The sequence below is a fragment of the Oryctolagus cuniculus genome, chromosome 3 (assembly GCF_051225735.1).
Source record: "Oryctolagus cuniculus isolate XC-2025 breed Fujian yellow rabbit chromosome 3, ASM5122573v1, whole genome shotgun sequence".
Lineage (NCBI taxonomy): Eukaryota > Metazoa > Chordata > Mammalia > Lagomorpha > Leporidae > Oryctolagus > Oryctolagus cuniculus.
Genome location: NC_142869.1, coordinates 146559120 through 146574262, shown reverse-complemented (window position 1 = coordinate 146574262; position 15143 = coordinate 146559120). Strand labels below are relative to the sequence as shown.

The window sequence follows — 15143 nt, the reverse complement described above, 5'->3', positions numbered from 1 at the left end:
CCTACTTGTGGGTGGAATGCTGTTGATGGTCATTACTGGAAGCCTGGCCCCCACCATGTCTGATCAAGGCACTTTAGCAGGAAAACCCCTACTTAAAACTGTAAGGTGGATAGCATTTGTATTTTGAACATCTGGCTTCATTCTGTACCAATTTATCTCCTCAATCAATACTCTTACTCTCCAGAGACCCTCATTTCCTCTATCAATCATCTTGATCCCATTTCCACCTCTTCTGTTGGGAACTTGCTTTATCAATGCTTTCTTAGGTGTATTCAATCCCATTTCTTTGCAACCTTTCCCCCCTTTGTCTACAAACTGATTCAGAGTACTTACTTTTATTGAAAACAAACATCTATTGCTGCCCATTAATGCTATTTGTTAGACTTACAAACCTAGAAAGAAAATATTTTATATCCACAGGACTACTGTTGATAGTTCTTTTGTTTTGCATTATACTCAACTGATTTTAAAATTTTACATCCATAAGATATGTTATCTCTGGTCTCTAGTTTTGTGCTAACATCAGTATGAGGTCTTAATAATTTCAAAGTCTTGGACATGTCTTGATTCCAGAATATTGTGATCTCAAAAGTGGAGTGATTCACAGAACACCTATACCATTTCACATAAATTGGTATACTACTCAACAATGCTATTTATTATTGAATTGAACTATTTTAAAAATGTACTTAAGGACTTTAATGTTCCTACCATAATTGGAAAATCAATACAACTTGACATAATTAGTAGGTGTGTCCCATTAAAGTAAGCTTATAGCTATTGCAATGGGAAGAAATCAGTCAGCGTATGCCTACATGCCTACTGTCAAATGTGCCTGTTTAACAAAGTATGTCTGTAGTGTACTTATTATAATGATAGATTAGGCAGATTTTTATAGTTCTGCCATTAATGTTTTAAAGTATAAATCTGGATTCAAACATATAACTATTAAGTATTAATATGTTAAAATATACATGGATGAAATATTTTTCAAAGATGTAATTTTCTTTGGTGTGTAGGGTTTTTTTCCCCCCAAAACACTTTATCATGATCATAACAGTTCTGTGGTCAATTTAAACATTTTCCATTTTTCTTTTAAAATCTATAAAATAGTTCACCATGAACTTTATGTAGTAGGAATAAATGATTTAAAACATTTTTATTGTACCACTGTATGAAATTCCATAAAAATGTACAAAATAAAAAGAGATTCTAAGTCATACAGACCAAGCAGTTAAAAGTGCTCACTTTTAACATGACGCTGTCCAGAGGAATTGAGTCTTACGTAAGGCCACTGGCTTCTTTTTGTCAAAACTGAACCAGAAACCATGGCACCAGACACTTTGTAACGCTTTTGTATGTGTTGGAGACAAACTAGAACAAGGTCACTGATGTCCTCTTTTGGGAAAGACCTCTCTTTTTTCTCTGTTTAGTTTTTTTTTTTTTTTTTTAACCTTCCTTTTGTGAAAGTATGTGGTACTTGATAACTATTGTAAACAACAAATGTAATACTTGGTAAACTTACCATCCCCTCTGCTCCTCATCCATCTTTTTAAATTTACAAATATACCAGTCTGGAAGATGTCTAAACCCAGTAATCACCCAGTTCTCATGGTGAAGACAGTGTAGGCAAGTGGCGAGTAAAATCTGTTTAGACTTGGATCATGATTTCACCACTTACTAGTGATGAACCGTGGGCACCTTGCACAATGTCTCCAAGCCATATTATAGAAATAACAGAACTACGTTGTAGAGTTGCCATGATGGGAGCAAGCGGTATCATTCATGTAGAGCACTTAGCATAGAACACAGTACTGTTGAGGCACTCGATTTTACCATCCATTGTATTTTTTCTAAAGATTTATCTTATTTATTTGAAAGAGTTACAGAGAGAGGTAGAGACAGAGAGGTCTTCCATCCGCTGGTTCACTCCCTAGATGGTCACAGTGGCCGGAGCTGCGCTGATCCGAAGGCAGGAGCCAGGAGCTTCTTCTGGGTCTCCCATGTGGGTGCAGGGGCCCAAGGACTTGGGCCATCTTCTACTGCTTTCCCAGGCCAAAGCAGAGAGCTGGATTGGAAAAGGAGCAGCCAGGACTAGAACCGGCACCCAAATGGGATGCCAGCACTTCAGGGCTTTAACCCACTGCACCACAGCACCGGCCCCCATTGTATTTTGAGTAGTTAATGTTGCGATGACCTTCCTCTTTGTCGTTAAGTATCATTTTGGGCCAGAGCCCTAAAGATCCTAACCATCTGTCTCGTTAGTTTGTCATTCAAAACTTTAATTCTTTATCCAGCTGAAGTTTCTAAACTTAAGAACACTATACAAGATACAAAAGGCCCCTGCCCTTATGGAACTACTGGTTGGGAATACTAAAAATTTAATAAGCATTTACAATTGCATGAGGTAAGTGCTATGATGCAGGAAGTAAATGTACTATACATCTAATAGAAACATAACCTAGCAAGACAGAGTTGGCCAGAGGAGGCAGCCATGATTGTAAGCTGATGGAAGAAGCTTGGCAGTACTTAGGAGCCTGTGGAAGCCAGGAGCTGCAGCCAAGAAACGTCAATTCAGTGACTATGGATGGAGATAGGTGGCAGGGGGCAGGTTAAAGAGTGAAAAATGAGGCCAAGACAAAGGGCCAGTGCTGGGGAGTACTCTCTGGATCACATGAGGTGTTGATCCAACTGGAAGCCACTGAAGTTTTGTAGGCAGAGAACAATATGATCATGTTCACATTTCAGGATAATCCCCTGGAATGAAATCTGGGTTCTTACTGGTAAAAAAACATACAGAAAAGGAGAGCAGTTCAGCGTAACTCAATGAGGTGAGAAGCCTTTGTTGACTGGCAAGAACGAAGCCAGATAGAAAAACATGGACCAGTTCTTGAAATATTAAGAAGAGGGGCCAATGCTGTGGCACACTAGGTTAAAGTAGCTGCCAGTAGCGCTGGCATCCCATTTAAGTGCCAGTCCTGGCACCTCCACTTCCAATCCAGCTCCCTGCTAGTGCGCCTGGAAAAGCAACAAAGGATGGCCCAAGCCACTGCGCCCGCCCCCGTCACCCACTTGAGAGACCCAGAAGAAGCTCCTGGCTCCTGGCTTCAGCCTGGCCCAGCCTCCAGCTGTTGCAGCCATTTGGGGAATGAACCAGCAGATAGAAGATCCTCTCTCCCTCTCTCCCTCTCTCCCTCTTTCCCTGTGTGTGTGTGTGTGTGTGTGCAGGTCTGTGTGTGCCTTTCCTTCTAACTAACTATGCCTTCCAAATAAGTTTAAAAAAAAAGTTGGAAGAGAAAAAAAGAGTATGGCATGGTTCACTTACTGGTTACTGTAGTAGGAGAAAGGAAAAAAAACAGGGTGATTCAGGGTTCTGAAGTTTAACATTGTGGTTAGGATCAGTTAGGTGGGTAGCCCAGGACAGCTGTGAGGGAGGCTGGACAAATCCAGAGGGTAAAATGAACGATTAATTTCAGAAATACTGTGAATGAGCTTTTATGCAGTGTTAAGGATACAAAGATAAGATTGGTACTTGCTGCTTAAGAATATACACCAGCATAAACATTCTCAACACTGACCAAATATTAGAAACCCTTGTTGGAGGTGTTGTTTTTTTTGTTTTAGATACTGATACCCAGCTCCCATTCTAATAATTCAAAATCCTGGGCCTTCATATAGCCAGGATTACATGTGACAGTTCTTATTGCAAATTATTTCTGTATTTTAATGTATAAAACCATACTAGCAGTTTATTGATTAGATTTTAAATGAACCCATCTTATTGCATTTCTTTATTTAGTTTTATTTATCAGAGATAGACAGAGATCTTCCATCCCTTGGTTCACTCCCCAAATGCCCACAACACCCAGGGCCTGTCCCAGCCAAAGCCAGAAGCTGGGAACTCAATCCATATCTGTCATGGTTGACAGGGACCTAAGTACTAGATCCATCACCTGCTTCCTTCCAGAGTGCACGTTAGCAGAAAGCTGGAATCAGAAGTAGAGTTGGGACTCGAACCCAGGCATTCTGATATGTGTGGTGGGCATCCTAAGTGGTATCTTAATACCAGATACGTGCCTTGAAAACATCTTTTTGTACACACCCTGATCCCAATCCAACTGAAATCTTGAAGGAAGGCTTTATTTTTATTATTTTATTTTTCTCTTTTGAAGAAATGATTTTCATCTTGATTAAATGGCTGTACATGGCTGATAATCAAAATCTTCATTGGGTATACAAATAGCCTACAGGTGTATAAATGTTCATCACTACTAACCATTAGGGAAATTAAAATCAAAACCACAATGAGATATCACCTCCAGCTATCAAAAATAATAAAAGCTGGCAAGTATACAGAGGAAGAACAACTCTCAAATAGTATTGGTGGGGGTGCAAATTAGCAAGTCATTATAAAGACAACCCTGGCAGTACTTCTAGCAATAGAGCTACCATATGAACCAGCAGTCCCACTACTAGGTATATATCCAACAGAAATGAAATTAGTATGCCAAAGAGACATCTGCACTTGTGTGTTTATTGCAGGGCTATTCGTAATAGCCAAGATGTGTGATCATCTTGATGTCCATAAGTGCATGAATGCATAAAGAAAATATAGTATACCTACACACTGCACTGTTATACAGCCTAAAAAAAAGAATGCACTTCTGTCGTTTATAATATAGATGGATGGAGGGACTTTATGTAAAAAATGAAGAAGAAAGAGAGCAAGGGAGGGAGGGAGGGAAGGGAGAAAGGAGGGGGAAGGGAAGGAAAAATGGAAGGGAAAGAAGAGATAAAAAGGAAAAGGAAGAAAAAAGAAAAAAGGAAGGAAGAAGAGAGGAAGGAAGGAAGAAAAAGATCAGACACAAATCCCACATGCATCGCTTAGCTGTGGAAACTAAACTTGTGTTGAAGTAGAGAATCGTTATTGCTGGAACTCTGGGAAAGGTGTGGGAGAGGAAAGGTTGGGGAAAGATGGTTAATGGTTGCAGGGTGCAGGTGAATAGGAGGAATAATTTCTTGTCTTTTATTTCACTATTGAGCAAACTGCGGTTGCCCATAACTACCTGAATATTTCAAAGCAGCAGAGAGGACTTTTGAATATTCCAGAGAGAAAGAAATTATGTATGTCCTAAGTGATATGCCATTCACCTGATATGATTGTTACATATTGTACACATGTTCTGAAATGCCACACTGTTTGCAAGAAATGCCTAGAATTATCATAAATAATTGAGTAGGGTGATGGCTGCCAGGGACTGGAAGAAAGGAGAATACAGACAGTTGATAAAGATAAAAATTTGGCATGGGCGGTGCATTTGGTGCAGAGGTTAGGATGTTGGCCTCCCATTTTGAAGTGCCTTGACTCTGCACCACTCCTGATTCCAGCTTCCTGTTGATGGGCACTCTGGAACAACAGGCAATGGCTCAAGTAGTTAGCTTCCTGCCACTCAAGTCTGAGGCCCAGATCAAGTTCCCAAATCCAGGCTTATGCCTGATATTTGGGGAGTGAACCTGAGGATGGGAGCACACACATATGCACATGTGTGCACTCTGTGTGTGTGTCTCCATGTCTTTCAAATTAAAGAAATAATGTTTTAAATAAAATTTTCTTCATCAAATGTGATGATAATTGATATCACTATTAGGACAGCTCCTTCTACAGGACATTCTGTTCTACTTAAGTCATACTATCAAATGTCTCACACAGTTGAACTACCTTTCTATAAATAGGATCAGAAAATTTGGTCAATCAGGTTCATTATTAAAATAATAGCAAAAGTCAGAGTGATTCTAGAAATGGATTATTAGTTGACAATCTGATTTCTGGCATATCATAATTAATGATTATTCCTTAATGAAAAGGCTAATTAAAGCTTTTAAAAATACATTTACTAGATGAGTATTTCAAATGACTTCAGGCTGCTTGTCTCCTTGTCCACTGGACCTCAGGGAAAGCTGATTAGGACACGAGAGAGTGTGTGGCATGTTACATGATGTCTCTCACTTCCTGTTCCTTTATCACTCAATAAATACTGAAAATAGCGAATGATCAGAGTTCCTAATAGTCACTCGGTCCTTCTTAGTTCAGAAGCTCAGTAACTGTGGGGCTGACTTTTGGAGTATTTGGAGAAATTTGGCATCGACAAAATTTCCAACATGTAAGGAACATTGCCAGAGTTTTAGATTTTTCACCAAAGCAGAGTTTTCACAGGACACAGAGATGAGAAACACAAATAGAGCACAGCTCTAGGAGAACTTAGGGAGACTATCCGTCTCCCCAAATCACATAGATGAGCATCCTAGAACTCACTCCAGAAAAGCACTATGCAATAAAAGATCTTGACAACAAAGAGCTGGTGGCAAGCAAAAGCCTGGATGGGCAATGACCTGGGTTTCATGGCTGAGCTGCGAAAAGGCAGATGAAAGAGCAAAGTTGTCCTGGGTGTCTTCATCCAAATGTTGGAAACCATCAGGGTTTTTTTTTTTTATTGTTGTTGTTTTGTTTTGAGTGTTTGGATGCGAATGACTTGAAAGGTTCAAGAAGAACCAGTGAGTGAGTACAAGTTCTTGACAGAGCTGGCTCCTGTCACCGCCCTGCAACCTCAGCGGCTGCGTATCAGCTTAGATTGTTGACATGCTCCTATAATTGTGCTATGTAGATCAGGATGCCTGGCAAAGCGAATGCTTCCAGGAGTCTCAACAGTTTAAGAGAAATCCAAAAAGAAAAACTGATGAGGAGGAAGTGATGTTGCCAGAGAAAGAGGTTGGAAAAAGAGTAGAAAGAAATAAAAATCATACAAGGTATCTGTCTCCTGAAGGGCACACAAATCTAACAAGAGAAAAACCTGGTAGCCTTTTTCAAGGAGAACCAGAGAGGGTGTGCAAACTATGAGGGACTCAGTGATAATCACAACTTTAAGTAACAACATTAAACAAAGAACAAATTCAGTATCATCTCAACTACCTGATGAAAAGGCTGCTACAATTGTATGAAACTCTAAAAGCCCCTTCCGAAAAGCTAAAAGATTGACTAATACGTCAAGTCTACTGAAAATGGAGAGAGCACAGGACAGAGTTAATGAAGATGATCCCACATTACTAGAGTCAGAGTTACAGAGAGAGAGGGCTTCCATCTGCTTGTTCACTCCCCAGATGGCCACAGTGACCAGGACTGGTCTGGGCTGAAGTCAGGAACCAAGTACTCCTTCTGTCTCCCAAGTGAGTGCAGGTGCCTAGGGGCTTGGGCCATCTTCCACTGCTTTCCTAGGCCCACTGACTGGGAGCTGGGTCAGAAGTGGAGCAGCCAGGACTCGAACCAGCAACCCTGTGAGATGCCAGCGCTACAGGCCTTGACTTAGCTTGCTTGACAGCACCGGCCCCAAGAGTATGGTTCTTTTCTTTTCCTTTCTTTTTTTTTTTTTTTTTTTTTGACAGGCAGAGTGGACAGTGAGAGAGAGAGACAGAGAGAAAGGTCTTCCTTTTCTGTTGGTTCACCCCCCAATGGCTGCTACGGCTGGCAGCTGGCCTTCCACGCTGATCCGAAGCCAGGAGCCAGGAACTTCTTCTGGGTCTCCTATGTGGGTGCAGGGGTCCAAGGACTTGTGCCATCCTCTACTGTTATCCCAGGCCACAGCAGAGAGCTGGATTGGAAGAGGAGCAGCCAGGACTTGAACCGGTGCCCATATGGGATACCGGTGCTTCAGGCCAGGGCTTTAACCCCGCCAGCCCCAAGTATGGTTCTTAAGCATTATGTTATTTTGCATCCTAATGGAAAATAACATTAACTGTCATAATAAATTTCAAGCATTTAGTTAGTAGATATGTAAACAACCTTAAGGAATTGCTAAATAATTAAGAAAAGTTTAAAAAAAAAGATTAGGCTGCATATATCCCTTAGACTTTTTTAAGTAGTTTGTAGATATGGTGCTTAAATCTTTATTAACAATTCAGTAAGTTTCAGGTAATAATTTATACAAGGAATACATGACCAAGAATTTCTAATAATTCAAAATTATATACTCTGGTTCTTGCATAAGATTGAGAATAGAATTGAAGGGATAGGTTTCTGGAAAACAAATCTACATACATTGTCAGGCTGTGTTTTGTGGTGGTTGTTTCACTTTATTCTTATTGTGATCATATATTTAATTTCTACCCTAATATTACAATGTTTTAGGACATTTTTTCAGTATTTGCACAAATGCCACTATTTAATAAACACTTAGGTGGCATTGATTTATCTTAATGTATTTTAAAGTATAATGGTGAATTTTTTTAACATTTAATACTTCCACAAATCAATGTAAGTTTTTCTGAAGCAATAAACCATAATATGCTTTTTCATTTTTTTAAGATTTATTTATTTATTTGAGAAGCAGAGTTACAGACAGAAAGAGGGAGAGACAGAAAGGTCTTTCATCCCCTTGTTTACTGCCCAAATGGCTGTAACAGCCAGAGCTGAGCCAGTCTGAAGCCAGGAGCCAGGAGCCAGGAACTTCCTCTGGGTCTCCCGTGTGGATGCAGGGACCCGAGGACCCTTCTAGGCCACAGCAGGGAGCCAGGTCAGTAGCCAAGCGTCCAGGAACTGAACTGGCACCCATACAGAATGTCCTTGCTGCAGGCAGAATCTTAACCTACCACAGCGTCAGCCCCTGTGGTTGTCCAGTAGTTGGACATTATCTTGTTTACAATTAAAATTGGACATTCAATGACAGAATAAATATAGTCTACAGTTTCCTTGGTAGTCAGTTACTCAGTGGAAGCACCATCAGCCTTTTGGGCCGAAGAGTTCTGTATTGGCACAAGAAGACCTTTGAACTAGCCATTTGAGGGCTGTGTCTTTGTCCATTAGTTTTCTCCTGTGTGCCTTAATTAGAACCTTTCTCCTACTACAGGGTACTTATTGTTGATGGTGATTCTCTAGAACTTCTAACAGCATGAGAAGTTTTATTCATTCGGCCATATGTTCATTGTAACCTAAGTGATGATGTAGAATAAAGGCAATGGTGAACAAAATTCTGAGAGATTCCTCTAGAAAGATTGCATTAGTTTTCTATTCTTCCTGCATCTTCTAAAAACTGAGCCATAGGATTTCAAAGTCAGAATTAGCATAAGAAAATTTGAAAATGCAGACTAAAAATAACACTTATGAAGACAATGAAAGCATGCCTAAAGGACATGTGCACAAAACATTTGAACACTTAACCTAATTTTTCAAGCTCACTGAAAGAAATGTAGAAAACTGACAGAAGGTACGGAAAAAATCATAAATCAGTGTTAGTGCCAACAAATAATGTAGCAGAATTCAGAAAAGAATTACACATAAAAGGAAAAAGATCTTTCAGATTTGCAGAATAAATAGGGGAAACACTGAAACAAATAAACGACAGATAATGTTTGTGATAAACAGAAGACAAAATAAGGAGAAAATTGTCAGAATTGTAAAGACACTTTTAAGAGGAATTAAAGAAAGGATGGTATATAAGATTTTGGCCAAGTAGATACAACATGCAAAAAGTAGCACTACCCAAAGAAGATAACCAAAGATAACAAAATCAATTTTTTAAATTACAATGGAAAATTTTAATTGTTAGTAGATTTAACTCATCATTCAGTGATGTTATTCATTACCTTTTGTAGTAGGTTGACTCATGGCCACTAAAAGAGTGTCTAATGTACCTACTAGGTTTTGAGTGTAAGATTACTCGGAGCAGGGGTCTTGGCAGATAGTAAGCTAAGACTTTCTAGGTGAGATCCCCTTGAATTATAATGTGTGGATGTTAAATCCAATAGCAGGTGTTCTTACAAGAGGCAAGAGAAGGCACAGAAAGATGAGAAGAAATCGGAGTGATGCAATCAAATGCTGGAAGAGACCAGAAAGAATTTTCCTCTATGATCTTCAGAGGGATAAAAGCCAGGCTAGTACATTAATTTAGGACTTGTGCCCTCCAGAACTGTGCATAAATTTTTTGTTTTGAACCAACTTTGTGGCAAATTGTTACAGTAGCTACAGTAAACTGATATATGTGATTTACTTTATATTTGTATTAGCAGCCTGTGGATCCAATAACCAATTCACAGAAAATGCAGGGCAAAGGAACAAATTACATGTCATCAGGGAATACAGTCTACAAAATTCAGGCTGTGGAAAATTCTACAAAGAAAACTAATCTCAAAAAAATAAGTTACAAGAAACAAATAAGCAAAAGGTAGAAGCCTATAAATAAAGAGACTTAAAATTAGGCAAAAGAGATTATATCAAACTTAGAAGCTTCTGCACATCCAAGAAAACAATAGAGTGAAAAGACATCCAACAGAACATGAAAAAGGGATTTGTAAGCTACTTATGCACAAAGGATTAATATATAAAACACCTCAGTGACTCAAAAAACTCAACCCCAGAGCCCAGTGTTGTGACGTAGCGGGTGAAGACACCACCTGCAGCACCAGCATCCCATATGGGTCCCAGTTCATGTCCTAGCTGCTCCATTTCTGATCCAGCTCCCTGCTGATGGCCTGGGAAAACCAGTGGGGGATGGCTCAAGTGCCTCTGCCCACATGGGGGACTTGAATGGAGTTTTGGGATCCTGGCTCTGGTCAGGACCTATTACATGTATCACTCAAGAGTCTATTACCAAGTTGTTGCCACAGAAGCTGTGGCTCATTTTCGATTTTTTACTTTTATTTTTTTCAAAGAAATAAAAATGAGAAATTTACTTTTTCTTGAAAGTATTTTATTAATAAATATACCTATTCATTGATTATAGTATAACATTTCCTTTTTTCTTTATGTTTCTAGGGGTGTTTTTAAAGTTTTTTAATTTAACGCTGGCACTGCAGCTCACTAGGCTAATCCTCTGCCTTGCAGCGCCGGCACACCCGGTTCTAGTCCTGGTCGGGGCGCCGGATTCTGTCCCGGTTGCCCCTCTTCCAGGCCAGCTCTCTGCTGTGGCCAGGGAATGCAGTGGAGGATGGCCCAAGTCCTTGGACCCTGCATCTCATGGGAGACCAGGATAAGCACCTGGCTCCTGCCATGGGATCAGCGCGGTGCGCCAGCCGCATCGCGCCGGCCGTGGCGGCCATTGGAGGGTGAATGGAGGGTGAACCAATGGCAAAAGGAAGACCTTTCTCTCTGTCTCTCTCTCACTGTCCACTCTGCCTGTCAAAAAAATAAAAAAATAAATTTTTTTAATTTGATGATTTTTAACATTTTGCCATATTCACTACATATATAGATGTTATACACATACATTTATACACTATTTGTTCTTGAAAACATGAATATTAATATCACATAATGGATTCATGACAATGATCAGAAAGTGGAGAAAGAAGGTTATTTTGTCATGTAGCTGGTATAATCCAGTGAAGACAAAATTTATAACCATCTATATGGTAAAAAAAGTTCTGATGATTCAAAAATGGTTAAATAGGGGCCCGCACTGTGGTGCAGTGGGTTAAGCTGCTACTTGTGATGCATTACCCCGAATCTGAGTAACGATTCAGATCTCAGCTGCTCTGCTTCTGATGCAGCTTCCTGTTAATGCACCTCAGAAAGCAGCAGGTGACAGTCAAAGTACATGGGCCTTGGAAGACTCCTAAATTCCCCTAAATCGTGGAGTAAACAAAAACACGAGAAAGGCGTTTAGTCACTCTCAACAGTGTGAAGCACAACACCGTTAGCCACCAGGTAGGAAGAGGAAAGAAGCAACACATTTTGATTTTCAAAGATTTATAGTGAGCAGTATAGGCAGACAGAGGAGATCTCAAGTACAAGTGTTTTTGTCTCACTTGTCTGTATCACAGCCTGATCTGTATGTAACTAGAAAAATTTTTTGTTTCTTTAAAAAATTCTTTCCTGCCTTGATATATCTGCCTCTTTTTCCATGGTGAAATGTCATTGTGCCCAAATGACATTAAATTGAAGAAAACATCAGACATCAGCAAACCTGTGTTATAAATTACAGGTAAATACAGATTAGATACCAAATTTATTTTTGTATGTGTGTAAAAATGTACATATACATTACATTAGCAGATATAGCTAAACTATCACCCCAAAATCGACTATTAGCTATATAATGCAGTGAAAGTTTGCTGCACGGATTTGTATTATATTCTTTGCCCGTTAATGGAAATGATAAAGCTGTGAAACAAAAATGGAGAATCAGGAAAATTATGAGTAAAAAAGCCATGAGAATGATTACAGGAAACCCAAGCATACACAGCTCCAAGCTGATCCCCCAAGATAAAGCTGTGTTTTCAACACTATGGCGTGCATCCCTCAATACCTAAGTTGCATGTCCTCATAGTCTACATAACAGTAATGTCTCAGGGCCGCTCTACCCAGAGATAATGTCCCTTGGGTGCACAATGACACTAAAAGGTTAACTGAAAATGATAATATGTCAGGTACACTGCTGCCCATTCGAGCACATCTGAGTCACTTCCCCGAAGCCCAAGGAACGTGTGAGACCCAGGTTCTCCCAAATGCTGTGTTTGTCTCCGTGGGTATTAAGACTTGAGGTAGTATTGGATCCCTTGTCATGTGCTGGGAGCCTTGTGATCAATCCTGTGTCCTGCTATGTTAAGATCATGGATGCCTTAGTCTGTAACACTGGGGCATTTATTCTCACCACACCCGAGTTCTCAGATGTTATCCCCTGCTTAATCTCTCCTTCCATTGCCATCGATCGCAGCACAGGAGTGTGGGCTCCACAGAGGAAATTCTACTGCTCCTATCAGAGTTATTCCTAGAGTTACAAAAGTTCCAATGATCCCAGCTGTCACTTATTTTGTGTATTTCTCCTTCAGTCTGTTTATCAATGTGGGTTATGAATGTTTAGTAGTGCACCTTTCAAGTGGTAGAATATTAATTCTACAAAAATAATTTCATGAAAGACCACTAACACTTGACCTTCATTTTTTAATTTTCTAATTAAACATAGATGTGGAATATTATTAAGCTTAATCTAAATGTATCACAAAAATGACAAAATCTCTTCCTATGATGTCCTTGGCAGTATATAAATCTTTGTTATTATCTCTCTTTCTCTCTCTCTATATATATATATAAATATATATACACACACACATACATTATACTCTATGTTATGTGTATACATATATATAAGATTTACTTACTTACTTATTTACTTATTTATTTATTTATTTGAAAGGCAGAGTTAGAGAGAGAGAGAGGGAAAGAGAAAGAGAGATCTTCCATCCTCTGGTTCACTTCCTAAATGGTTAAAATTGCTGGGGCTGCGCCAGGCTGAAGCCAGGAGTCTGGATTGACTTTACTGTGACTCATAGATAATATTGTATCCAGAAATTATATGACTTTTTTAAAACATTATTTATTCATTTGAAGGTAAAGTTTCAGAGAGGGAGAGGCAGAGGCAAGGAGAGAGATCGTCCATCCACTGGTTTACTCCCCAAATGGCCTCAATGGCCAGGGCTGGGCCAGACTGAAGCCAGGAGCCAGGAGCCAGGACCTTCATCCGGATCTCCCACGTGGGTGCAGGGCTCAAGCATTTGGGCCATCTTCTGTTGCTTTCCCAGGCACATGAGCAGGGAGCTGGTTTGGAAGTTGAGCACCCAGGACTCAAACCTGTGCCCACATGGAATGCCGGCAGTGCAGGTGGAGGCTTAATACACTTTGCCACAGTGCTGGCCTCATCTGATCTTCTGTTGTGGGCAACCCAATAATAATGAACCTCCTACATAGGATAAGAACAGCACTAAGTGCAGACTAGTATCGTGTGCAAATAGGACCAGGATTTACTTAACAGTTAAGGGGATAAACACATTCACATGTGAGTGTGAGCCGCTCCACACTGAGAAATAGCCAGCATGAGTGGGCCAAAGAGTTACCCACAAATGAGTAAGAAAAACCCCAAAGAAAGTACCTGTAAGTGAGTACAGGTTCATCCCAGTGTGTTCTGAGGCAGAACAGAGAAAACAAGCAGGGTCTGTGCCAGAACGAGGGCTTTCTCCTGTCTGCCACATGTTTTTCTAAGGAAGGGGGTGGGAGTCCAATGAGACCTACAACTGGGGTGGGATCTGAGCATGTGCCCTAGTCCTGGGTGCAACAGGTGCATCCTAGGAAGGTGGATGTAGCAAACTGACAGTTAAAGAGATAGAGTTCCATTGCAGTGATGCAAGAATTCCCCTGGCCTAGAATTTCTAACTAACTGCATAGTTACAGCTTATTACTCCTGTGGTCTCAGCTGTAAGGTGCCTTTGCCCCACCCAGCTGTGAGTCCTCAGTGGCTACGCTGGTGCAGAATCTCAACCATCTTTTGCATCTCATCTGGAAATTTTCTGATCTTCCCCATACTGGAGACAACCAAGGATCTCTGTCCACACTGAGTTTTACCTATGCTGTTGCATAGCTGACATGTGCTAAAGGATGAGTAAGTAAATAGTGAAACTGTACTATGAATATGCAAACTAGATTTAAAATGATAAATTACTGGAGTAAATATGACCGAGTTTTATTTATAAAACAAAAGAATCAGGGGATGGCGCTGTCGTGTTCTGAGTAAAGCTGCCACCTGCAGTGCCAGCATCCCATAGGGGTGCAGGTTGGAGTCCGGGCTGCTCCACTTCCAGTCTAGCTCTCTGCTATGGCCTGGGAAAGCAGTGGAAAATGGCCCAAGTCCTTGGGCCCCTGCACCCATGTGGAAGACCCAGAAGAAGCTCCTGGCACCTGGCTTCAGATCGGCACAGCACTCTGGCTGCTGTGGTCATTTGGGGAGTGAACCAGTGGCTGAAAGACCTCTCTCTCTCTCTCTCTCTGCCTCTGTCTCTCTCTAACTCTTTCAGATAGATAAATAAATCTTCAAAAAAATAAACTTGAATTCACATTAAAATAATCTATCCTTTAAAAAATTCTCTTGAGAATCCACTTTTATTTTAGACTCACTCTAACCCTGTGAACTTTAGTACCATGGTTTGATTATATATAGTAGATACAAATTTTAATATTAGGGTTTACTCTATGGCATAATAGGCTAAGCTTCCACCTGTGAGGCCGACATCCCATAGGGGCACCAGTTCGTGTCCCAGCTGCTCCTCTTCCAATCCAGCTCTCTGCTATGGCCTGGGAAGGCAATGGAGGATGGCCCAAGTGTTTG

The 15143-nt window shown here is 40.4% G+C and overlaps 1 pseudogene; it reads left to right on the top strand.

Annotated features, from left to right (window-relative positions):
• The first annotated feature begins 1709 nt into the window (after nucleotides 1–1709).
• LOC127491543 (proline-rich nuclear receptor coactivator 2-like) overlaps nucleotides 1710–15143 on the top strand; it is a 34172-nt pseudogene continuing 20738 nt past the window's right edge.